General features: G+C 39.1%; 1 pseudogene; it reads left to right on the plus strand.

Moving 5' to 3' along the window:
- Window positions 1–3,123: 3,123 nt before the first annotated feature.
- On the plus strand, window positions 3,124–3,198 carry LOC120096430 (U2 spliceosomal RNA; annotated as a pseudogene).
- The last annotated feature ends 23,743 nt before the right edge of the window (window positions 3,199–26,941 follow it).

Below are 26,941 nucleotides of genomic sequence, written 5' to 3' on the forward strand. Positions count from 1 at the left end.
ACAATAAACCGAAGCGGGCGAGCATCTGAGGAATTTCTCTTGCAAACAGCTAATTGAAACATTCCTTCAATTTGTGCTGCTCAGTTTTGACAGTGACTCTGCCCCTTGTCATAAAATCAATGGTCTTTTTCGTCCCTTCCCTTGTTCTGCCACCTCCGCTCTGACTATAGGCTCTTCTTTCCCCACTCCAAGTCTTCCTCAGATCATGGGGGTTAAGTGTTCTTTTCATACTGCCTGGCCAGACTGTCACAAGGCATCGAGTGGCTTTTGAAAATGAGCCATGTTAAATGGACTTGATGGGGGTTACAGTCACCATTATTGCTATCACCACTGTGATAAAATGGAGCAATAATGACGGGGGAAGGTACTTATCACTGTCTTTTTGAGATCACTTAAGATAGTTTGGGGCTGAAGCTTTTTGCCAAAGATAAATGGAACATGTACAAGATAAATGTTACTACCGCACAGTCCTTTGTGCGTGAACTTGCGTGGGCCTGGGTTGTTTACCTGGGCAGTAGCTAGAAAACAGGAAGATAAAGACAGGGCAGTGAATTTCTCGTGTGTTTAAAGTGGCCGCCCATCACAGTTACAGTTTAGGATCAGAGTGCCTTCATTAAGACAAGAAAGCCTAGAGGTAGACCGTGGAATCAAACGGATTTGTATGTTACTGAAAAATATACAAACAAAAATCAAAAAGAGGTGATGCACATGCAGGTGAGCATGGCAGGGGTCAGAATCCAAGCCACAGAATTTAACAATTTAGTCAGAGGTCTACATGGAAATTATGACTTTAACCCATTCCTGTACAGATGTCCTCAGGAAGGTCAACGTGTCCCGGTTAGCCCCAGACTTTTCTGGATTTAGTGCTAAAAGTACAGTCCTAGGGAAGCCTTCTCTCCTGGAAAATCAGCATGGCTGGTGACGGTACTGAATAAGGTGGATTGAATGAGAAAAATAAGTTTTGTCACGTGATTAAGCATATTCTTTGTATATCACCAAGTGAGTAGCTACATACTTTGGAAATAGATTTCCTTCTTCTGAAAAATTCCTATTTTTTGTTCAATAGAACAGGTATAAGAGAGAGACAAGGACAAGGACATGTCACCTTTCCTACGATCTTGTGTCGAGTCTGCAGACAGCAACTCCATTTCAAGGGAATGTGATCTAGAAGGAAAGGCCACCACCAAAGTAGAATTTAAAGACACTGGAGCTGAGAGGTAGCTCACTGGGTAAGAACACTTACTGTTTTTCCAGAGGATTTGAGTTCAGTTCTTAGAACATATTCCTAGATCAACTTCTTAAAATGCCAGCTCCAGGGGATCAGACATCCTCCTCTGGCTTCCACAGGTACCTATGTAAACATGCATTCAATTTTACATACACACAAAAACACACTCGTTTATAGTCACCACTCGAACTTTTAATAGTTTGTGTACTTGTTACTAACTTGTGAACAGTAAAATTCATATCCACACAATTGTTACAAAACAGAGTTTAGACTGACTGACTCTCTCTCTCTCTCTCTCTCTCTCTCTCTATATATATATATATATATATATATATATGTGTGTGTGTGTATGTGTGTGTTTGTGCACACACACATGTGCAAGTGTGTGTGTGTGTACATGGTGTGTGTGTGAGAGTGTGTGTGTGCATGTGTGCGTGTCTGTGTGTGTGCGTGTGTGTGAGTGTGTGTGAGTATGTGTGTGTATGCATGTGTGTGAGTGTGTGTGTGTGAGTGTGTGTGCGTGTCTGTGTGTGTGCGTGTGTGTGAGTGTATGCACGTGTGTGTGTGTGTGTGTGTGTGTGTGTGTGTGCGCATGAGGATAAATAGCCTGGCATTTCTGAGGAGCCTCATTCCTCGCTGGAGCAGTATGTTTCTTATAAATGATGAACCTTCATTGATAAGTTATCATCACCCCAAACACAGTTAATATTACGCTTTACTCTTGGTATTGTATGGACTGTGTGTCTGGCCAAATGTTTGATATGGATTTACCTTCATGACATCATGCAGATGGCCATTATTGAATCATTTTTGGTGACTAAACCATGGTTTACCCACTTCATGCAGGTGCTGGGCTTTCTCAGAATGAGAATCAGGTTGGAATCAGGTAAAAAGCAAGCTTTCAGATTATAGAATGTCTGTATTTCTACTCCACACTATTATTGTTTTTAATGAGGATTAGGGTTAGGGTTGATCTGTCTGTATCTTAATTGTATCACTTATAAAATTAAATACGTAGAAATTTCAAAATCCATCTCAATTCTAACATGTTGTATGTTGGAGTCAGTAATAGCCCTGAAGATTTACAGTGACAAAACTTTTGTCAAGTGGAGAGAATACTATAACAGCTCCCCCATGTACCCATTCCCAAGCTTACCATTTAATAGTTCACCGTAGCTTGGTATATAAAGAAAAGTTATGTGAATATAAAACCTATATTCATTGTGAAGTAGACAGGTATGACCTGTGGCTTGAGGTTCATGTACATTCCAGAATAGTTACAGTTATGACTACAACCAACACAAAATGGTAAACTTACTCAAAACATTAAGGTGTATGTATACACACACAGAACACACACATACACACACACACACACACACACACACACATACACACACACACACACACATTCTTTTTTGTAACTCAATTGTGCACCCCTTGAGCAGGAGTATTGTAAATCACAACATTCTGTCACAATGTCAAGAGGTTGGACAGGGAGTGCATAAAGCAAAGTGAGAATCTCTTAAATTGTTCTTCCTTATGATGACAATTGTACTATCTCCTTAAAGATAGATTTGGTCTCTGACAAGGCCGCAATAGTTTCAAAAGAGAAAGATTAATTTATAGTCGCCAATAACCTTCAGTTAAAACATGAAAAAAAAACCTAATGGCACGGAACTGAAGAGTTCTAAATCTACAGTGAGCCACCGAGCACCTGCCACCTCACCTCCTGGGGCTCATGCCACATGTGACAATGAAGAGTCACATGGAAGCCAGGTGACTTTATAAGTGATAGTGGTCTTCTTTCAATCTGAAAAGTAAATTAGTCTCAGCAATGATAGGAAATAGGGTTGAGAACAATCATAGTTTAGAAATTAAAAATAAAATTAATAATCGCTTCTCGGCCTTTTGGCTAAGATCAAGTGTAAAAATAAAATTAATGAGATATTTGGATAAAGTCATTCTTTGTAAATTTTTGACAATACTTTATATAAAAACTCAAGTGGTTAGCTTTTCCTTCCATATCACTTGTTTCACTTTTATTTACATGGATTCATACATTGAGTATCTGATAAGCTGATTACTATGTAGCTGGCCATACAGTCTGGGTACAGAATCTGCCACATCTCTGATAAAAGAACTTTTCCATGGCTTTCCTTGGGAAAGTGCAAATGGAATGGGGCATTCAATGGCTGCTCCAAGGCTCAGTGACTACGAGATTCACAGTTTATTCAGTTGTGAGAAAATTGGTCGATGGACTCAATGACATTGTGGGAGCAAAAAGACTAAGTTTGTCTTTCATTATGTATTCTTTCCGCCTCAGTCAATGTTAACCCTCATAAGGACCATTCTCGTAGAGCCTTGTCCAGCATGTTTCTCAAGGCAACCTTTACACTGAATTGGTGGAGAGACTGTCTCTTTTCTTATCATACATTCTGGGCATTTTTGGTCAAAGATCAATTGTCCATAGGTGCATGGTGTATTTCTGAGCTCTATGTTGTTTCCGGTTGTGCTTATTAACATTTTGTAATACCTTTTGGAGTCAGGAAGTATGATATCTGTAGTTTCATTAGTATGCACAGAAGCAGCAAATGGAATGAGGGCCCGTGAGAGTGAGGAAGGGGATGTGACGAGTTGTTTGGTAGATAAATAGGGAAGCAGACTTCAGAGGTCGGTGTACAACAGTGGTTAACAATTAGCTGTTGTGCATATGAAAGTTTGTTACAAGGGTTAGTTTCTTGCTAAGTGCTCCTGCTACACACAGAAATGGTACACAAGAGCATTTAGATTGTCATCACTATGTTTATTTTCTACTGTTTATCTTCTTCCTTCTCTCATCATTTCCTTTCTTCCTTCTTTCCCTCCTTTGCTTCCTCCCTCCATTCTTCCACTCCTCCATTCATCCCTTCGCCCATCCTTCCTTCCTCCTTCTTCCTATAGTTACTTTATTTCTAACTTTTCTTCCCTTTAACCTACCTTTGTTTCTTTATTGTCATAGAATATCTTCTACAAAATTTCCAATTTTATTAAATATGATGAGGAAGGTATGGAACAGAGATTATTTTTTTTGCATTGAGATTTAAACTTAAGGGTTTACACATAATAGTAAAGCACTTACCATTAAGCTTGACCCTGCCCTATCCCATTGTTTGTGTGTGTGTGTGTGTGTGTGTGTGTGTATAAGTGCATAAGTGCATATGTGTGAGCATATATATATATTTTATATGTACACGTGTGTACATACATGTATGTGCAAGCCAGAGATAGACCTCTGTATTTTTTGACTCTGAATTTGTAGATAAGGATATCATGGTGGTTACTAAGAGACAGGATTCTGTCTGTCTCCCCTTCACCAGGTTTGGGATAACCAGCATGTGTCACTTACTTCCTTCCTTCCTTCCTTCCTTCCTTCCTTCCTTCCTTCCTTCCTTCCTCCCTCCCTCCCTCCCTCCCTCCCTCCCTCCCTCCCTTCTTTCTTCCTTTCTTTCTTTCTTTCTTTCTTTCTTTCTTTCTTTCTTTCTCTTCCCTCCTCCCCCCCCCCCTCTCTCTGTTTTATCGTGAGTGTTGGGGATGGAGAATGGGCCTTCCTGGCTGAGGAACAAATACTTCTGCAACAGAGCATCTCTCAGCACTACCTTCAAAAATAACTTTGTTTTGAGACATGGTCTCACTACGTTGTTCAGATTGGTCTTAAAGTCCCTCTGTAGTCTTGGCTGGCCTTGCAGTCATTCTGTCTCGTACTCCCATGTGGTTGGAATTATGGGCTTGCGCTGCTAAGCTTGACAAGAAGGAATTTCTAAATGTTCTCCAAAGGCATTATGATACAATAGAAAAGGCAAGCACACCGACCCTTGCCATTTTTTTTTACACTTTCTGTTTTACACGTGAATTTTTCCTCTAGTGTATTTGGTTGGTATTCCCAACTATTCCATAAATAAAGGAGAATGGGGACCTGTGAGCCATGTCTTTCTATTAACTACTTATTTCTTGATTTGTGAGAAAATGAAGGTCAACTATGCTGATATTTTCTCCCCAATCCTCTAAGGCAGCAAGGACTCTTTTATTACCCCAAACTCTGTAGTCTGTTTCCTCTTTGCAGTTTTTGTTTCTACAAATGGAAAGTGTCCTGCAGCTGAGATATGAGGGTAATGCTAGAAGTTCTTAGTGCTGCTAATCTTTGCCCTGTGGCACAGCTATAATTACCCAACAAAAAAACTCAGTAGAGTTTACCAGGACAATGCCATGTAATGACACAGTATTTATAGGTGGCTGTGGATTATTGTGTAATTACACTGAAGAGATCCAAAAGTAATTACTAGCATCCTACCCGTGGGGTTTAGAGGAGAGGAATAATCATGTGTGCAGACCTCCTTCTTTCAAAGCAAATCCTTCTGGTTGTGGTTTCTCAGCAGGAAGGGAACCAAAGAGGTTTAAGAATTCTATGTGGTCAAGGGCTGTGCCTGGGAGCTCTGCTGTGAACCCCACTGCTCTGGCCTGCTTCCAACACAAGGAAAACCTTCTTTGCTGTTCTGCCTTATCCCTTCAGCTTCTATCACCAAGAAATGTCTGTTGAATGTGACCATGTGTTACGCTCTTCCCCATCTTCTCAGTGTTTCTTGTCCTCATTTCATGTCATTTTCTGTCCCTTAGCTTATCATCGACCTGGAATATCATGATAAATGAAGGATGACTAGGACTGGCCCCTCATTGCATGACTCCATTATCATGATAGGGAAGTGAGAAAGGCTCAAAATTCAAGATGGGACCGAATGTGCTGTCTTACTTAGAAAGCTAGGAAAACATGTGTGAAAGAAGTTGCTTAAGTAGAAAAAAATCGGAGTGACTTCCTAGAGAAAGATGAACACTGAAGAATGGGTAAAAATGTTTTGCCAAGGTTGGGGCAGTAGTAGAAAAAGATATGAAAAAACTAAAGAACTGTGTAAGCATATTTACTCAGACAAAAATTAGCAGAAAGAAGTTGAAAAAAAAAGATACAGAATTCATGCTTATCAGAATGTCTGTTACATGATGGGGCTGTGTCAGACTCTCAAGAGAAGAGTAAGGTCAGGTTGTGGAGGTCTTTAAATGCCCAATTAAGGTAGGTGAACATCATTGCTAATGGAATAATGAGCTACTTAATGGAGAACCATGAGTAGAGGTTATCTTTAAATGACAATATTGGGAAAACTTGGGTAGGGTTTGAGGGAACATATGTAGAAGCATTATTAAGGCAAACAGTCTATAAACAGATCATCTTAATATCAAGTGGAATAACAGATTGAAACATTTTTTGTGTGTGTCAGAGAGAAGAGAGAGACAGAAACAGACATACACACTCAAAGAGAAAGAGAGAGAGAGAGACAGAGACAGAGAGAGAGAGACAGAGAGATAGAGACAGAGAAATAGAGATAGACAAGACAGAAACCAAGAAAAGTGACTATGATTCCAGATATGTACATGTACAGGGTGTATGTAGAGGCTAGAAGACAACCTTGTAGGGGCTTGTTCTCACCTCCTGGCTGGTTTTGAGGCAGAGTCTCTCTTGTTACACATGTATGTGTGATCCTCATCTTCACCTGATATCTGGACATGGGAACCTCGGGAGTTGAGGTGTGTACTACTGCACCCAGCTTTTTTACAAAGGTCCTGGTAATCTGAACTCGGGTCATTAGGCTTCCATGTGAAATGCTTTGGCCCAAGCCTTCTTTCTGGTTCTAAACATTATATCATTTGACCATTATTTTTCCATTTTTTCTTTCCCCATAACTCCATGAAATCTCCTTTTTTCATTTTTTTTTTCGTGAATGTTGTTATTTTAGTGCCCACATGTTAGTGAAATTCCACAGTATTTTTCTTTTCAGGTCTCTCCTACTCTTCTGAGCACAATGCTATTGAGTTTCTTATGTGATATTGTAAATTGCAGCAGGGATTTTTAAAAAGGCTAATCAATATTTCATTAAGACATATCATCACCACAGTTCCTTTATCTACTGGTCAATGAACTCTCATATTGTCCCTAAAACTTAGCTATTGGGAGGTATCCTGCAGTGAATATAGGAACACAGTTTTCTCTTTGCATTTCAGATTTTCCCTTCTGTAGATAAATACTCAAATCTGAAATTCTACTCTGAAGTGTAGTATCTATAATTAACAGTACTGTGTTGGAAACCTCAAAATTTACAAGTAGGATAGAACATGTAGTTAGTGTTCTCACCATCCCCCAAACTATTAGTAATAATGAAATGAGTGAGATAAATAAAGCTGAGAAAGATGTAGGATGTGTCTAAGACCTTGATGGCAGTGATGACTTCGAGTGCGTTTACCTGTTGCTAGATTTTTAGAATTGTGTACATCACACACGTGCAGCTTTTTAATGTCAACCATACCTCAACAAAGTGGATGAAACTGGAAAGAAAGGGGATGGGGACCATTAGGTGAGCAGTTCTGGAATATGAAAGGAAGCACCGCACAGGTTGAGTGAACATATTAAAGTCAATATTAGACATGAGGGATGAGGAGGAAGATTTGAAGGGGGGAGGTGACTATATGTCACGAGGCTGGTGCCAATCTGACAGCATACTCTTTGTAACATTACTCCCATACACCTAGGAGGAGCTACAGCAGGAGCATGAGTTCAGTTCTGGTAGATGGTGCTTTGGAAAAGGTCTGTAATTCCTTCCAACAGAAAGCAAAAATTATTATTGTGTTTCAGTTTTCTATAGTTATTAACTTCGTGTGCTAATGTGTGGGAGCACGTATGTGCCATGGTGCACATGTAGAATGAACTATCTCCTCCCACCATGTGAGCTCTGGGGATCAAAGTCAGGTCAGCAAGCACCTTTCCCTGCTGAACCATCTCTTCAGTCTTCAGTCCAAAGAAGAATCATTTGGCATAAGTCAGCAATTTAGTTTCGGTAGCAGGAAAGCAATACCTTTCCTTTTCTTCTTCTGAAGCACAAAGGGATTTGAGGTGGGGGCAGATCTCAGAGCCAGAGCACGTAACCAGGAGGCATGTGCATGTGGGTGAAAACAAAAACAAAAACAAAAATAAAAAGAAAAGCAGAAAACAACACACCAGACAGTGTAAATGCATCAGCCAGAAAGGAAGCAGAGAGCAAGGTTTGCAGCTTGTGTGCTGGTCTTACTGACTCATGCCAGGAAAAATGGGTTTCCATCACCTCAAACAGGTTCCTCAACATCCACCATACAAACCATCGACAATCAAAAGCAACTCATCACAGGGCCTCCGAAGGATCTGACAGCTCATACAGTAACAGTGGATTCTTTATCCCAAATTAACTTACTGCAGTGTGTTGACTATAATTACTGTTATTCTGCTGACTGCTCTACATAATGGTAAGGCTGGGAACATGGAACCATGCACCATGAATTATCTTTCCAACCCTCACTTGGATCCCATCTCAGTATTATATAGTATATTTCAAAGGGAAAAAAAACAAGTTTATATTTATAAATCGGAGTACACATAAATGTGTACACTCCAATGATACATTTTAAATGATCAATGGAAGAGGGTTAGATGTGCAATATGTGCAGAAGTATAAACTAATAAGGTCTTTGGGAATGTGTTGGGATGGTTCTCTCTCTCTCTGTCTCTCTCTGTGTCTCTCTGTCTCTCTGTCTCTCTCTCGGTGTGTGTGTGTTGCAGGGGCTCACAATGCAATGGTATTTTCAGAGATTCTAAAATTGTGATGACACTGGACTATTAGATGGATTAATTTTCTGATGGATTCATAATATGACGTAGTGAAATGTTGAAAGGGTAGCTTGGTTGGAGAAAGTGGGTCACTGGATGTTTTAGTATCTCTTTTGTTGATGTGATAAAATATCCTGAGAAAAGCAACTTATAATACCCTGGCTCACAGCTCAACAGTACAGTCTGCCATAAGCAGGAAGTCAGGATGGGAAGAACTTGAAGCAAATGGCTACACATCTCGCTCACAATGAGGAGACAGCAAATGGTCGATGCACACTGATGCACTTCTCTTCACTCACACAGTGATAGATCCCACCCAGGGAATTCAGCCACCCACAGTGGCGAGTCCTCCCACATCAATCACTATAATCAGTATTAGTATCAGTATAATTAGTATTCTAATACTTCTGTCAAGTGGACATTGAACACTTATCTCCATACTGAAGAAGTCTGTTGGTTGGGAGGGGCATATCATGTCCTGGCATTTTCCTTTAAGCCTTGCTGCTTCCTGTTCACCCTGATGTGAACTGCTCTATCCTGCCATGGTTTCTCTGCCATGACAGACTGAGCCTCTGAAATTGTAAGTCAAAACAAATCCTCCCCCCTCCTTTTATGATTTCTTTCCCTCAGGTATGTGGTCATGGTGATATAAAAGTAACTAGCATAACAGGGATGTGTTGCTTGAAAACATGCTAGCCACATTTTTATTGAACAAACGGAGACACACTTTTGTATTAACAATGAAAACATACAGAAGCTTCTAAGCATGGTTTCCCAGATAGATATCACCTTCTCTTTAGACTGTTCAAGGAAGCAATTTGCTTATGACAACTATGTTCCATACAGTCCAGGAGAGCACTGTCCAACAGGGGCCATAGGAGAAAATTACAAGCTTCAAGATGTTTATATGAGAAAAGTTCATTTGGACATGCTCTTATGTATAACACAATATGACCCAAACAGCATTTCAGTCAGGGTGTGAGCTCCCAGGAACAGCTGTACCAAATTACCCCAAGCTTGGTGAATTTAGAAAACAGTTTATTTTCTCTGAGCACAAAAGGGTTCTGGAGGCCAGAGCTTGAAATCTGTTCCATTGGCCACGAACTGAAGGTTGGCAGGGTCATGTTTTCTGTGAAGTTTCTGTGGCAGAATCCATTCTCACCTCTTCCAACTTCGGGTGGCTGCTGGCAGTTCCTGCTTGATGGCTGCAGTGTTCCAGTTTCTGCCTCCAGGCCCAGATCATCCCTCTTTTTATTCCGGGTGTGTCCAGGTCTTTCTGTCTCTCACTTGTAAAAAAACATCTGACTGTATTTAGGTTCCAGGGAGTGGTTCTCAAACTTCCTAATGCTATGACCCTTTAATGCAGTTCCCCATGTTGTAGAGGTCACCAACCATAAAATTATTCCATTGCTACTTCATGACTATAATTTTGATACTGTTAAGAATAGACATGTAAATGTCTGATATTTGGCCCATCTGATATGCAAGCCATAGGAGTTTGACTCATAGGTTGAGAGCCCTTGGTCTAATGATTAATCCTGAATAATTCTCTTCATCTTACTACCATTAATTTAGGTACACAGGTAAATGAATTTCTACCTGGAAGTAAAGTTATATTTAATAGAAAAATTATTATATTTATCCAGAAATTTTTTATATCCAAATTTTAAAATGAAATTAAAGAAAATTAGGGACTAGCTTGATGACTCAATGGATAAGGGTGCTTGCTGGGCCAGCCGGAATACTTGAGTTCAAATGCCCAGTTCCCATATAAGAATGTGAGTGTGGATGTACCTATAATCCAAGCCCTGGGAAAGTGGGAACAGGATGACACACAGGCTTTCTGTACGCTAGCTTAGTTTCAGGCTCAGTAAGAGATAATGTCTCAAGGGAGTAATGTAGAAAGCGGTAGAGTAGAATGCCCAACATCATTGGCTGGACTCCATGCATGAGCCAGCATGCACATTTGCACACACACAATGCACAAACACACGAACACTTACAACACACATAATACACCGAGACACACACCTCACATTAAAGAAAATTGAAAGCTTCTTGTCTTGGTGTAGTTCCCGCTTCTCAGGTGCTTACTGCTCACGCATAGACTATCCACAGGTGAGCATTTTCAACACCAGAGAGCAAGTGTGAGCTCCGTTCTTCCTTCTCTCTCTTTAAGTCAGTGAAAAATCTCTATGCATAGTACCTGCAGATAATTGCTTACTGACATAGCATTGTTTCCTACAAATAACTTGTTTCCCAGATTTCCATTCACTTTACTGCCCACTGTTACTTTCTATATTTTACAAATGAGCAAGAGAGGAAACAAAAGTTGACAGAGATGCATAGGTTTTACACAGAAGAGATAAACTTGCCCAGGAAGTATTTCCTTGACGCGATACCATATTGTTTTCTAATAGCTTGTTCTACTGCAACCACAAGAAATCCCCTGATTCAGAAATTTATGCTCGGCATAACAATAACTTTGTCAAAGGTTGAATCCTGTCTGAAAGCATTGCTGAGTAAAATGAGGCCACGGGAAACAGTGGTGTGTAACCCTCCTGGTTAAGAATCATGCTTTCTGTAAATGAAAGAAAGCTGTATACCAAGAATCTACTGTTTTTGGTTTTGTGTCCTTGGTTTCTCTGACTTTTTTAAGAAAAATAGGGCTGGAAAAAGGTGTACTAGAACATGTACTGCATTATTTTGCCATTTTGGTTAAGAAACACATTTGTTTTCTTTTCTACTTTTGTAATATTTTGATACGTTATTTTATTTATCTCTTGAACAGTCAAATGAGATAAAGATAAGAAAAATAACGTTATAAAATATATAGGCACATGTTTTTCAGGACACAAACAGATGCATGTTTATTGAATGGAATTATTAAAAAGAAAATAAATAAGAGAAGTTGTTTAGATAGATACATTGATAAAATAATTAGGGAAGTAAGTATGCAAACTTACTAGGATAAAGACAGAAGCAAAAAATGTCCTGACCCATGAATCTAACAGAGGTTTTAGAAGTCGCACTCATTGTGTGTAGAAGAGCCTTGTCAATGTCACAATTCTGATGACTCAGATCTTTTTCAGTAGCTGATTTTGACATTTCGGCTTTGCAGAGGTCTGAGGACCCTCTTCTGTGTCAAATAGATATTCCATCTTCTCAGCTGAGCCTCCCCCATCACCTCCCTCCCTCCCCCCCTCGGTTCTTCATATGGTGCCTTTGCTGGTGATATTGACAGACTAAAGGATTGCTCATTCCCCATAGCCCCACAAGGTAAATTAAAAAAAGGAAAAGTCAAAGCTATTTCTGGACCCTCTCGCACTCAGGGACTCCCAACTCAATACATCCTAGTTGCTTGGAAATGATGCTTATTAATAAGTGAGGAAGGCACAGTTAGTTCATGAGGCTTCAGGGTCACCTATTTAGGGGATAATTTACTTCCCTAACACATTTATGCCTTGAATTCTTATAAGTGTTGAGCATAAGCTATTTGCAATTAGGCAATTACTTTTATGGATCTTTGGATGTAATCAATGACCAGAGAACTTGAGGACAATCCCCCAAATCTCATCTTTTAATAGGTAATATTTCTCAGCCATTAGGTCAAAACAATGAGGTTAAGATGATGCTTATTTATATGACTATTTCATATATACATACATTATCAGAATATCATTCCTTTTTAACAGAATATAAGATGAAAATATATGTATGGAAACATAAATGGGTGTATGCACACAAAACAGCAACATGCGTGTGTAATACCCACAATTTCCAAAACAGGTTTTAGAAAGGTGTGTCTAGTAATGTGACACCTTGATCATAAGGCTGAATCTCTTGATTTTAATGTTGAAATTATTAATACACTAGAGCATCAGTGAAAATCCTGCCTCACAGTCAAAAAGAAGGCACCTCTAAGGTGTAGACATGATGAGATATTTCTGACACCTGTGACACACATCTGGAAAAGACAGAGTCAAAACACTGCTATTGGCCTTTCTGAAACCATTTGAAAACAAACAGAATAATAAAGCAGAAGGACTCTCATCAACTAAGCCAGAAAGCAATCTTCGTGTCAAGGCTGTAGAGCAGATTCCCTAGAGCCTATTTTAATCAGCCATACCTGAAATCTGCAAACAGGGGCCTCCTCTACAGACTGCAAACTTTGTGTGAAATCTTCCAAAGAACTTCAGACACACAAAAATGGAGATGTGTGCAGTCCCCAAGCTTTAAACTGCTGCTAACAGAATTCTGTGCAATGGGTGTCATTATCACACAATAGGAAGTGCAGTGCTTAAGGCTCAGACAGTGGTAGGAATTGTCCAAAGCCAAGAGGTGAAGAGTAGCTGCCATCCCCCATGTAACTTCCCCCACATCCTCCTAGTCAAGGACAAGCACACACTTGCAGATAGAGAAATGAGCAAGGGACAGGATATTTATAAATATAGGCAGAAATCTCCATTCCTGCCCATGTAATGCTGCTGCATTCCAATATCTAGATTTTAAAGTCCTTAGTGTGGCACTTTCAAGAATGGGATTTGTGTCTATATTAAAAAGCCTTCTGGTTTTCTTCTATCCTATTTTATATTTTATCTTATTTCATTGAGAAAGAGTCCCTTTTCACAGTCTGCAAGGCCTTGGAAGTCATAATCTTCCTGACTCAGCCTCCGAAATGCCAAGATGATAAGCATGTGCTACCTTACTCAAACCAAGAGCTTTCTTGGCATCTTTTTGACAAATGACAATACAAGGTATCCGCTCCAGAAAAGAACTCTTACCATAACCTGCTTGTTCTGGGCCCTTATAAAGGTCAAGCATCACCTCTAGAACTGTGGGGAATTAATAATTCCTTTTGTTTTGTTACAGAAACACAAACTGGATTCATACACATAGAGAGAAAGAGATAGAAGATCTGCTTTTCAAATCTATTCAGATCTTTTGTTTTCCTCACGAACAGCTGGCCATATGAATGGATGGTCCTTGCTCAGAAAACAGTAAGAAAACGATCCTGATACCATGCCTGCTAGGCACCACTGGGGAAGTAAAAAGATAAATGAAAAACAAAAGTAAAATATAAAGCACACAGTGGGGATGTCACATTATGAAGCAGATGACAATTATGGGTCAATATGACCCTAGGATGTCAAGAAAATTAAAGAGAAAATGATCTTTTGAGGCCAAAAGAGCTCATCAATGCATACAAAACATGAAGTGGAAACAGTAACACAGAACATGATGGAAATTGAGCTGACACAGTTCAAGACACAGATACAGATGGAAAGTTTTTCTTGAATAAATATCACAGGAGCAATGGGGAAAAAAGAGAATAGATAGGACTGAAGCCTCAGGGGAGACACAGTGGGGGACATTGAGAAAAGTCAATGTGACAAATGCAAATGAGGAAGAGAAAACAACAAATATGTACATCCCCCCGAAATGTAAATATTTACACCATTTAAATTTCACTTAGGAAGATGGTGGGGTAAGTTGAAAGTTAAAATGCTTAAGGTATTAAAAAAATTGAACAAATGACATAGTGGATTTATATTAGGTTTTGGGATATAGTTACACCCATGAAGACATTGTCTGCTAAACCCATGCTCTGTGGTGAAGAAAAAGGATTGACTCTTCTCGTTTCCCTAGGAAAGCATCTGTTGAGAGCCAGCCTAAGGGGTGGGGAGAAGGCTTCAGATTGAGAGCATTTGTAAATGTATTTACACTACGAGCAGATGTATTAATGTACAGGTCCAAATAGTTGTCTTGGATAAGGACAGTTGAAGAATGCACTTAGCTTACATCAACAACTAACAGAACTTGGATTGAGGGTTGAAGGGAAGGAAACTGAGTGGGTCTATCAGTATCACCCTTCATTCCCACTGTTTAAAAATTCTAACTCAAGAAATATAAGTCTGCTGACCTTAATGAAACTCATAGACTAGAATGAAAGATAGGAAACGCCCAAGTTAAACAACACAAAACCATAACCATTCAAACCATAACAGATCCAAGTAGATTATAGCAAGAAGATGAAAGCATGGCTTTTTGACCTTAAAACACATAACAGAATCATGACTAAACACATCTGTCATGTAAATAAATGGTAATGGGACACATTTGAAAAGATTACTCCAAAGACATATAGCAAAAAGAAGTCTGACATGTTGTCACAGGACAGGAACATACCTAGGGTATTGATCTTGCACAAGTTACGTCAACCTAGGAACATATGGATGTTCAATGGAAGAAAAAGTAGTAAAACATGTGACACAATAAAACCATATGCTCATCTCTAACATGGCTAAAAGCAGTCTGGGAAATACACTGTTGAATTTTATGAAAAGTTAGTTTTGGAAAAATCTGATCTCTTGATTTTTCTCTCTGACCCTCATAAATGTATATATTTCATTAAGAATAAGTGTGTGATTTGGTAGGAAACACCAATCTGAGGCCTACATTAGGAAAGCTGAGACAAACATCTGAAATCTATGTATGTAAACCTTTCTTTTTTCAAAGGTAAACTCTTTTTGAAATAGAAATAGTCATGGCAAATAGAACATTTATTTCCTCAACAACATGATGTTTTATTACAATTTCAAAGGAAATGTCTTTAAGATGGTCATTTATGGGTAGGAAAAATACAAACGCATTCTAAGCCTTGTCTGAAAAACAACTTAAACTGGGTAGAATTGATGCATGAACATTGACTTAAGAGAACAAGACAAGAACATAAGTAGGTCTCCCACAAATGGCCAGCTAAGGTATAATGAGTGTGGTATTCCTAGTGATTAATGGTGGAATACAGTTTTTATAGATGGGGTTGGCATATGGAAATATTCATACTATATTATTAGGTGGAATAGGAAACCCTATATAATTTGTGTGTGTGTGTGTGTGTGTGTGTGTGTGTGTGTGTGTGTGTGTGTGTCGTGTGTATGTGATATATGAACATATACCAACTTGTGCCTCCTCAGGGGTATCTGGCTTTTGTATAATATATACTTTCTGTTTACTCTTCCAAGTGTATGGTAATGTTTTTAAACATTTTGCTTTTGTAATTGGATATAATATATGTTGTTTTGTATTTTTACATTTGTATTAACTTAGAAAGAATTAGGGTTCATCCTTGCATCTTTTTTCAAGCAACTTTTTCTTTGTTTCTTCCTCCTTTCATTCTCCTCCCCTGCCCTCCTTGTATCCTCCTACCCTGTTGCTTCCTTCCCACTTCTATGTATTGATTAGCAATTAGAGAAGATACTAGAACAGAAAATTGTAAAGTAGGTATCACTTCATTGTCTTTTATTTATTTATCTGTCACTTACTTGTTATGCACATGCTAAATGACAGATAACATTTTAGACTCTGACTCAATACCCCTCACCCATAGTACTTATACTGAGAGTGATTGAGAGACTATCAGAACTGTTCAGTGGATAGCTTCTTTACTGAGGGCTTGCAACTTTGTAAGATTTAATCAGGAAATCCAAATAATGAGAAGCAAAACTGAGACAAGTTCAGAAGACAGAAGTACACACAACTCCTACTTAGTTGTTTTCCAAAGTACATTTCCCTTTCCTTCTCAGGAAGGCACACATCGTCTCCACCTATGAGTCAGGACACAGGTCCTCACCAGACATCAAACCTGCTTATAACTTAATATCAACCCTCCCAACGTCCTGATCTATAAGCCATACATTTATTTTCAATAACATTCCTCTGTGTCTATAGAATTTTGTTATAACATCCCAAGCAAACTTAGATGCACATTGTTCTATCTAAGAACTGTCATTCTTGATCCTTTCAGAAAGCATACATTTCCATTTCCTGCCTTTTTCTTGTGCTATGATTCCACATTCCCTGTAACCGATTTTTAATGGAAATTGTTCAAGTTTCACCAATGTGTACAGTTCTGTTTGCATGTTTCCTTCTAAGGCTTACATATTGCTTATGTACAGTTCTAATTATTTTCAGAATTTATACCATGATTTGTGTGTCATTGTGCTTTATTTTGCCCCTTAGTATTATGCATTTGTGGTTGTGTTTACATGAGTGATTTAAAAAAGAAATATTCATTTTTCAACTACGTCTACACTTCATCTTAGCCAAAAATAAGTGGTGATGGCCACAAGTCCTTAGGAAAGTTTCATAGTGTTCCATTGTTTTAATCCACTGTGTCTTACTCATCATCAACACTGTGCCTGAATCCACCAAATATTCAACGATAACATTCTTGTGAATGACTCTTTTGTGATGAATATACAGATTTTTAAAATTTTTTTCTGCAAGATACAAAAGCAAGGTTGTTGGGATTTCAGAAACTGGTGAGAATTGCGTCTCATGTCTCAAAGGCAGATTCTTCTCAGTCAGACTTGTTCAAAGGAACAAAGCAAAGAAAGAAATAAAACTCTTGTTCCCAGAGAATCTCAGGAATCTCAAAGGCTGAATTCTGGGCAGTTGTGGATAGACAAACTCACAGAGTTTATCATCTTCGTCTTACATGGGTTGGACATTCATAGAATTTCCTGAGCACAGAGCAGCCATCAGAAAACACAGAGAACAGGTGCACACCACGCTATTAAAACACAGCTTCCTGAGAGTTCCCTGTATGGTCACAAGGAATCGAGCTCTTTAGTGCTCGCATGAAAGGAGAGACTAACTTTAGACCTAAGCTGTAACAGTAGCTCGCATGTTTTCTGTACATCACAGAAGGCTAACTTTGTAGTACTAATGCAATCATCTGTGTTTCACCATTGCTTGTTATAAAGTCTTGAATTCAAAAGCTCCCTACTTTTATCTTGCTGTGGAAACATGAACAAATGACTAACTTATTAAACATTTATGTTCTACTTTGTTCTATGAAAACTTCGAGTCATCTAAGAGCAATGAAAATTTTATTAGCAGGGGCAATTAGATGATAGATTGTCCTTGGATTGATGGAACTGCTTTATCCAGAGGTTCCTTGAAGTTACTAGTGTCCCCAACACTGTATCCTGTGTGTGTACCCTGCAATGGCCAGGTACACATAGACAAGCTCTCTCTGCCTTGTCTTAAACGGAGGCACTTCAGACCCCTCTGAGGTATAAATTAAGAATCTACTTCTCCCTAAGCTACATCTTGATGTAGGTGCTTCATTTCTAACGTTTTGTTAATCTCTTAAAACCCCCAAACTACTAAGAATCATGAAAGTCAAAAAGGCATTTAACATTAGCAGACTCTCAGAAAGACACAGAATCGTGAGGGATACAACAGAGGTTTGGATGATTTTGGAAACCCAGACTACAACAAAAGCTAGAAATCTGTGGAGGCAGCATTATGGAAATCAAAAGGAGTACTGTGTGGCAAGCAGAAAAATAAACATCAGAGTAGGACACCATGTGTCTATGTCCCTGTTCCCCATCACAGGATGGGTGCTGGGGGAGTTACTTCCCCTTTGGGAAACTTTCTTATTTCTAAAGTAGTGTTGGTCATTCCTTCTGTATAGAATTTTTGAAATTAATGTTAATTTAGAAAAGCATTTAGGGTTGAGTCAGGTCCACCTTAGCTCATCTCCGAAGAGTTATTTTTGAAAATTTTAAATTATTGTTTTATGTGTCTGGGTGTTTTGGCTTCAGGCACATCTGAACATTACAGTGCCTAAGGAAGCTAGAAGACAGTGTTGAATGCCCTGGAAATGGATTTACAGAGGGTTGTCAGATGCCATGAAGGTGCTAGAAACTGATCCTGAGTCCTCTGGAAGAGCAAGCTGGTGTCCTTAACCATTGAGCTATCTCTCCAGCCTTCTTGCTAAGGTTCAATAGAATAACATGTAGAGAATGTATTGACCTCTGAAAATTTAAGTGACCTGATGACACCTGTGCTCTGTATCTGGCACGCAGTAATATAGGATGGATTTTTGTAGGCTTTCCTGGTGTTATAATTATACCACATTTTCTTTTAATGATGAGATTAGGGTGCCTGAGGATAGTGAAACTTAGCAGCTAGTCAAAAAAAAATCCTTGTCTTGTGTTGGAAGGAATGGCTTCATTTTGAAATTAGTAATATAATTCAGAAATGTAGACGTGGTTGAGTAAATGAAAATCATGCATGAAAAGATAAGTAAAATTATCATGATTCAATGTATCTGCAAAAGCATACACAATGAGAGCTAGGAAATGATAAATTCTAGAAACACATGGTGGTCAATATCACCAAGACCAAGGAAGAGTCAAGTAGGATGAAGAATTAAAGGTGTATTAGATTCAACAGCTTAGTAGTTATAGGTAAACTTGATCGCCGTGAGAACAATGCAGAAATGACAATATCAGTGTAATAGGAAACAGAGGAATAATCAAAAAGATTGATAAAACAGTAGTGAAGAGGGTGGTTTTGGACTTCTCATCGTCACCACAAATAACCAAGACGAACAGCTGATGGGGAGAAAAGGATCATTTCTGCTTCTTGTCTGAGGTTTCAGTCCATGGTTGGCTGCACTGATGGTGTTGAACCTGGGATGAGACAGAGTATACAGTGATGAAATCCAGAGGCAGAGACTGCATGCCTCATGGGGGCCCAGAAGCATAGAGATGTTACAGGAAGGGCATAATACAAGACAAGACACACTCTTCAAAGACATCCCCACAGTGATACAGTTCCTTCAATGATGTTCACTTTCCACCCGCATCCCCTAGTGCTCCATTGATATCTTGGCTTACCCAATGGACTAAATCCTTGAATGGGTGAAACCTTTAGGATCTATCCCTGGAAAACCTCTTTTCAGATGCATCTAGACATTGCTTTACCAATCTCCCAGGTGGCTTTTAACCAAAGCACAATTGACAATCAATGTGAACTCCAATAGGCAGAGAGAACAAAGAATCCAACGGAAAGATATTTTATTCTGGACTGTGGGAACAAATGGAAGCAACACATGAAAACTTGACCTAAAGTGAAATTTTGTCACGTAGAATGTAATAACTGTATGGAGTTATATGAAGACTATAAAAACATCAAGAAAGGCCTAGCTAAGAGCAGAGGCGGGATTTAATGTAAAACTCCAGCCTGTGATGGAATTATAGAAACTCATTCATTTGCACTTATTAGCAGAAATACCAGGTTAAAGCCAGAGGCGCAGGATGGAAGGATTCATCACACTCTAAGAAAGTCAAGCTCCCTGACAGCCTTGGTCTAGTTCGGGATGCTCGTTTTATAGAGGGAAAGGTAGATAACTATAAACATCAAAATCTGTCCTGTAAGGGAATTTGGAAAACTTAATTTGAAAAATTTATTTGAGACTACTGAAATCTGATTTTAATACTGAAGGTCTATATTTGTTTGATGTGTCCTATTTTCCTCACCTATTGGGATCAAGAAAGCATTTTAAAGTATATTGATAATATGCATTTATTGAATAAAGGAATGCACCTGTGATCTTAATATATTGAACTCTTGTCTACTCCAACACGTCTAATTCTCTTGTCATTTTAAAATTTCTTTTCATTTATTTTCATCTTAGAGATGTTTTTTGCTGAATGTAAGTGTATGTACCATATGCATACCTGGTACTCTTGGAGGCTGAAAGAAGGCATTAATTCGAGCTTTTGAAACTCAGGTTACAGAAGATTGTAAGCTGCCATGTGGATGCTGGAAACTTAACCCCAGTGTTCTGTAATAGCAATGAGTTCCCTTAACTAACTACAGAGCAGCCCCTCCAGCCAAGTTATCTTGTTCTCTTGTGTGTTGTTGTTGTTGTATTGGGGTTTTTTGTTTTTGTTTTTGTTTTTTAGACAAACTAAGATCTATTGTGTGGAAGTACACAGAGAAAATGACTCATCTTAGGGTGCTTCTCAGCACCTTCTAGTTAAAGCATTTGTTCATATACTGGTAACATTGCTATGGAGTCCAACAATGAATGAAATGAAGTCCTCCACAGAGAAACTTTAACTCTAGAGAAGTTCTCATTTGTGGGAATATTCTGAAAACATGCAAATATATCACTGTGTAAATGTATACATTTGGATCATATCTGCACAGAAATCAGATTTCATGAATTATTAGACTCACTATTATGGTAAAGAGTTGATATGAAGATTCTGGGCACTAGAAAGAAGACATTGCTAGTATGCAGAACTTTTCCTAGGTAGCGAAATTCATTCGCTTCCTGATAATCTATATTTAAACATGGGACACTTAGAGAGTTTTGAGATCTGTTCTCATTGTATAGCTCAGACTTGCCTCAAACCTTTGGTCACCTTAACTCAGCCACCGTAGTGCTGAGATTGCAGTACAGCAGTACTACTCTAGGAGGTCCGCTCTGATGTACTTGAAGTAAGATGTGGGAAGGACTAATGGTCAGTTTCTAAGAACAACAGGAGATCAGCTCCTAAGTTCTGCCTCAGGAAAGGAAGAGGTCAGGACTAAGTACCATCTTGGACCAGTCATAGTTCAGTCTATGGCAGCAAGGTCATTTGGAGTTCAAAACTGGCTTCCAGACTCTAGGACTCAGGAGGAATTCACTTGGGCCTGGATGTAAATGGAGAAAACCACTTCCACTTCTGTTTCAAAGCTACAGGAGAACTCACAGTAGCATGAGAAGTGCTATCCCTCAATTCCATCAGTGGAAATCATGGGCTTTCATACCACATTTCTGCAAAGAATCAAGATTCATGCTCCCCACTACTCTGAGAACATGACCATTATTATACTTGCCGTGATGTCTTGTTTAATATGTTCATGAGACACATATGGGCCTGTTTCACAATTTTTCATAATTTGATAACTATTTCAATATAGTTACCTTTACATGTGCTTTACATTTCAAATAAGTAGCCCACAAAGAAGCATATGACGTGGGAAGTCATGGTTTAGGGACTATAGAAATGACCTGAAACAGCTGGAATTCAGATGTTCTAAACACTGGCCAGCTATAATGTTAGCTATTGATTTTTTAAAACTTCAAGGTAAGGGTTGCCCAAGCAGTACATGGCCCATGGCCCGTATAAAACCAACTCAATGCTCAGTGATGTCTTTGGACATTCTTTGCCTCAGGGCATTTAAAAATAATTCTTCTTCTTCTTCTTCTTCTTCTTCTTCTTCTTCTTCTTCTTCTTCTTCTTCTTCTTCTTCTTCTTCTTCTTCTTCTTCTTCTCCTTCTCCTTCTCCTTCTCCTTCTCCTTCTCCTTCTCCTTCTCCTTCTCCTTCTCCTTCTCCTTCTCCTCCTCCTCCTTCTTCTTCTTCTTTTTCTTCTTCTTCTTCTTCTTCTTCTTCTTCTTCTTCTTCTTCTTCTTCTTCTTCTTCTTCTTCTTCTTCTTCTTCTTCTTCTTCTTCTTCTTCTTCTTCTTCTCCTCCCCCCTCCTCCTCCTTCTCCTCCTCCTTTCCCCCTCCTCCTTCCTTTCCCTCTCTGTCTCCCCTCCCCCTTTTCCTCCTCCCCTTTCCTCTTCCTCCTCCTCCTTCCCCCTCCTCCTCCCTCTCCCTCTCTGTCTCCCCCTCCCCCTTCCCGTCCTCCCCCTCTCTCCCCCCTCCTCATTATTATTAATTTTAAAGATCCTTTGTATCTATAATCTGGTTTCTGGCCTTGGGTTTTATGTGATGCCTGTATGAGTGAACTAAGTGTCTTTGTGTTTTTATGTCTTTCTTGTGCTTGTTCTTTGCTATTTTTTCCTTATGTTTTTTTGTACCATTCCAATGTTTTGTTATATCTTATATTATTTTATCATTATTCTTTAGATTCCTGTTTGTTTTCCGTGAGAGATAGACAGGGTGTGGATTAGAGTGGGAAGGGAGGTGGAGCTGATCTTGGGATAAGTGGGGGAAGGGAAACCATAATCAAAATATGTTGTATGAAAAAATCCATTTCCATCAGGCATGGTGCCACACTCCTCTTCTCCTGGCACTTGAGAGAAAGAGTCAGGCAGATCTCTGAGTTCAAAACTAGCCTGGTCTACAAAGTGAATTCCAGAGCAGCCATGGTTATAAAGAGAAACCCTTTTTTAGAAAGCAAAAGGAGAAAACAAAACAAAATCCACAAACAAAACAAAGATACCTTTTTTTAATCTCAATTTAAAAAAATCAAGCTAACCTAGGCACGGCTGGTGGTAGACGTATAAAGAAGAGGTATTTTCTCTCTGATACAATTCAGCTGAGGAGAAGTTGGTTTTCCTTAGGTTTGGGATCAACTTTTACAATGAGAACAGGCCAGTTTGTCTCCTTTAAAACTGAACAGGTGAGATGGCTTCTGTGAAAAGGTGTCATGGAAGAGGATGCAGACATCTCCTTTAAGCACACAAGTTTGAGAAAGATCAAGTGGGACAATACTGAATGGGGGGGTTGGACTCTATTAAACTCTGCACACAAAGGTAAAGTTTGCTTGAACATTATTTGTGAAGGAGTAATACCAGGTCACTAAGATATCAGGTGAGGTTATATGGTAGCCATGGATTTAAAGGCAGTGCATTATGAAAAGGCCATAGGACCCCAAAACAATTTTACAGTAACATTTCAAAAATGGGAGGAAGAAAACAGAAAAGACGGGTGTATAACAAAATCATCTCCAAGCCAAATTAATGTGTCAGGTGCGTTTGATTCATTTTGAAGCTCACAGCATATCATTCAGGACCTCGGGGCCATATTGGCATGCTTTCATAAGGCTTCCTGGTCTGAAGGAAGTAGAATAGATGGATTCTAAGATCACTTTTAGTTCTACCCTTTCTGTGTTTAGGGTTTGTAAATTCTCTAAGAGGTAGATATGAGGCTCTATGACTCCCTTCCTCCAACTGCTCCTGGACACCGGCTTCAAGCCCTGTGTATGGATCCATTTCCTATCCGTGCTGAGTGAGAGGAGTGAAGCAGCTCAGGATAAGGTTCTGTGTGTTGACCTACTATGTGAATGAATGGCTTTCACCCTGCTGTATGCAATCATCCTCACATTCCAAGGGCAGATAAATGTTCACCTGAAAATGGAGAACAGAGTCTGTCCAATGGCCCAGTCTGTAAAATGCTTGCCATACATGCAAGGAGACGTGAATTTGAGTGTCAGAACTCACATAAAATAATCCTTGTGGTAGAGATGGGTGGATTCCTGGGGTTCACTGATGAGTAAACATAACCAGTGGGGCAGGCTCCAAGCAAAGGTGAAACCGTATCTTATAACAAGATAAAACAAAAGCAAAAGCAAACCAACAAAACCAAAACAGAGTGTGTGGCTGTCCAGGAATAACGCCCAAGGTTTTGACCTCTCCAGTCCCTATGCAGGCACATACCTTTGCATAAACATGAACAAACATTGTACACTACACACATGCACATGCACATGCACATGGACAGGGACACGTACACACACACACACACACACACACACACACACACACACACACACACGGATGAGTAAGAACCAAATTCAAAGCCATAGCTCTTGAAAGGAAAAATTTCAACTCTGGGTACAGAACTCTTTCCTTGGGCCTCTCGTGCTGGAGGCGATATGAAAGGTGGTCAGTGTTGAAATGAGGAGGAAGGAGGAGGTGCTGTGTGCTCAGAGCCAGACACCAGTGACTCCAGCTAGAGCCAGCTGGAAGCAGCTGTCGCAGAGCCATCTACATAACCACAGACCTCTCTGTGTGGACTTCCTCTGGCATAAGGTGAATTCTTGATGGCTGTTCTGCACAGAGGAATATACCTGTTGTCTGGGGGTAGAAAATAATCTCGCCCAATAGATTATGGAGGCCCCGAGGATGAGACACCCCATACTAAGAATAATCAGTTTCCCTGAAAAACTGCTGGCATAAAGTAGGTCTCTATTTATATGACAGTATGAATAAAATAGACTATTTTGCATTTATATAGCGCTTTCCCTCATATAAGAGCCCAGGGGCTTCACTAATACAGTCTTGGAATGAAGCACAGACACCTTTGGGAGTCCACCAGGCAGAAACTGCAGTCGTTGTGGGGGAAGGCAGCATGCAGTGCTGCATGCTGTGCTAACTAGGTGTGCTTTCAGGACCTCCAAGCAGACACACCCTCAGCAATTTTCTTTTAACTCGCCAATGAGCAGCAGAAAAGTAGGGACAAGTGTTCCACTTTGTAGACTGTGGATTAAAGCAATTATGTGTAAAAAAAAAGTGCATTTTTCACTTATGGTAAAATGGTATAATTAACTGACTAAAATTATAGTGGCTATCTTGTATTAGTTCTATAGTTTACCTTAACTCTTTCTCTCTCTCTCTCTTTTTTCTTTGTCTTTAAAGACATGTTTGTGTGCTTATATGATGTTTTGCATAAATATATTGTTTATTTGGTGATTGTATATCCACACATTAAGAAATATGATTACAAAATCCTATGACTTTGGGGCGCATAACACATTTCATTTTTTAAATCACTACCCTATGTAATTTAACCACTCCCTTTATAGTGTTTTTTCTCTCTCCTCCTTCAAAAAACCATTTGATATCATTGTGTCTAACCTTCGGGTTATTTTCCTGAAATCACAAAGTGTAGTATTAAGGCTGTTAATGTCCTTTACTGAACAAATAAACTAATTTCCTGAAACTTTATAAATTTGTGTTTGACCATCTTAAGTCACTGATGCTGCATATTGTAATTTAGAAATTCCAACGTAATTTTATTTAAAAAGTACAGACCCATTGAAAAATGGCATTCTTTTGAATTTCAGTTCATCACTGATTTTCGCTTTAGTAATTTGTCCATTTTGCAGAGAGATTTGCTGGGGTGTGTTTACTCAGCACAACCTTTCCACATGCTACGCGTGTTTGGGTATTTGACCTCTTATTATACATATAAATTAACATTTTCAGTCACTTCTCTTGAATCCTTCAAACTTGGCTTCCCCAGCTTAGCTTTTGAGTCCACAAACTCTGTGACCAGGGGCCGTTAGTTCATCCTCCCTGTTCCAGTCCATCAACTACAAGCGAGGACAATCAAATACAGCTTCTATTAAGCAAATTTAACAGGCTACACTTGTTTTCATGTGGAGAGACTTTTTTTAAAAGCATTTATTTATGGGCATGCGGACATGCCTGATTTTCTGTATGTTTAACACATGTATGCAGGTGCCTGCAGAAGCCAGAAGGGGCTGCCAGATCCCCTGTAACTAGAGTGACAGGTAGTTATGAAACTACCTTACATAGGTGCTGGGAACCAAACATAGAGGTGTTGAGGACAGGGCAGGAACAAAGGACAGACACATGTACCCTTGTCACTTAAGATTGATAATAAGAAGTGAAATTGTTGAGAATTATGCTATTACTTGAAGAAGTAATTTTACATGACTCTTGAATTCCATGACTGACCAATGGGTGACTACAGTCAGAGGAAATATGAATTTCATCTATTGTACCACAGTGAGGCTGTTGATGGTTCTGTGGATGACAGATGCTCCATACTTGCCTAAGTTGACATAATGGAATATATATATATATATATATATATATATATTAATATTAAAGTGGGCAGATATCAACAGTGAATATGCAGAGATTGATATCAGTGGGTTATGGTAACCAAGAATAGCATATCAATTGACTTTCCATCATAATTATTCCTGCATTTCATGGTATTTAATAGCTCAATCAATAACCTCAATGACCATGTTCATTAGATGTACAAGTAATATCATACTAGCTAGTGAAATGAATATTAAAACTCAGTGTGACTAAGGCAACCAGGATTTGTGGTCAGGGAAAGCAAATCTGAGAAAGCATCTTAAGTAGCCCTGTGTATAATCACAATAAGAAACGTATGTAGTATCCAACAATAAATAGGATCAGATAAGAATAAAGTTAATTAATAAATTATCTGAAAGATGTTTCAACAAAATCCTATGGACAGTAATTACTAGTTTCTAGGTGCTATTATGTGTTTGATGTGAATTATTTTTAGTTATTATTGGCGGAAACCACTGCAAAAGGTGTTATTAGTCACATTTTCAATTAAGAATACTGAAGCTGGAAAGAAATGTTAAGTTACATAAGCATCAGTGAAGAATTAGGTTAGGAGGATTC

This window comes from Rattus norvegicus, chromosome 13, assembly GCF_021556685.1.
Source record: "Rattus norvegicus strain SHRSP/BbbUtx chromosome 13, alternate assembly SHRSP_T2T, whole genome shotgun sequence".
NCBI lineage: Eukaryota > Metazoa > Chordata > Mammalia > Rodentia > Muridae > Rattus > Rattus norvegicus.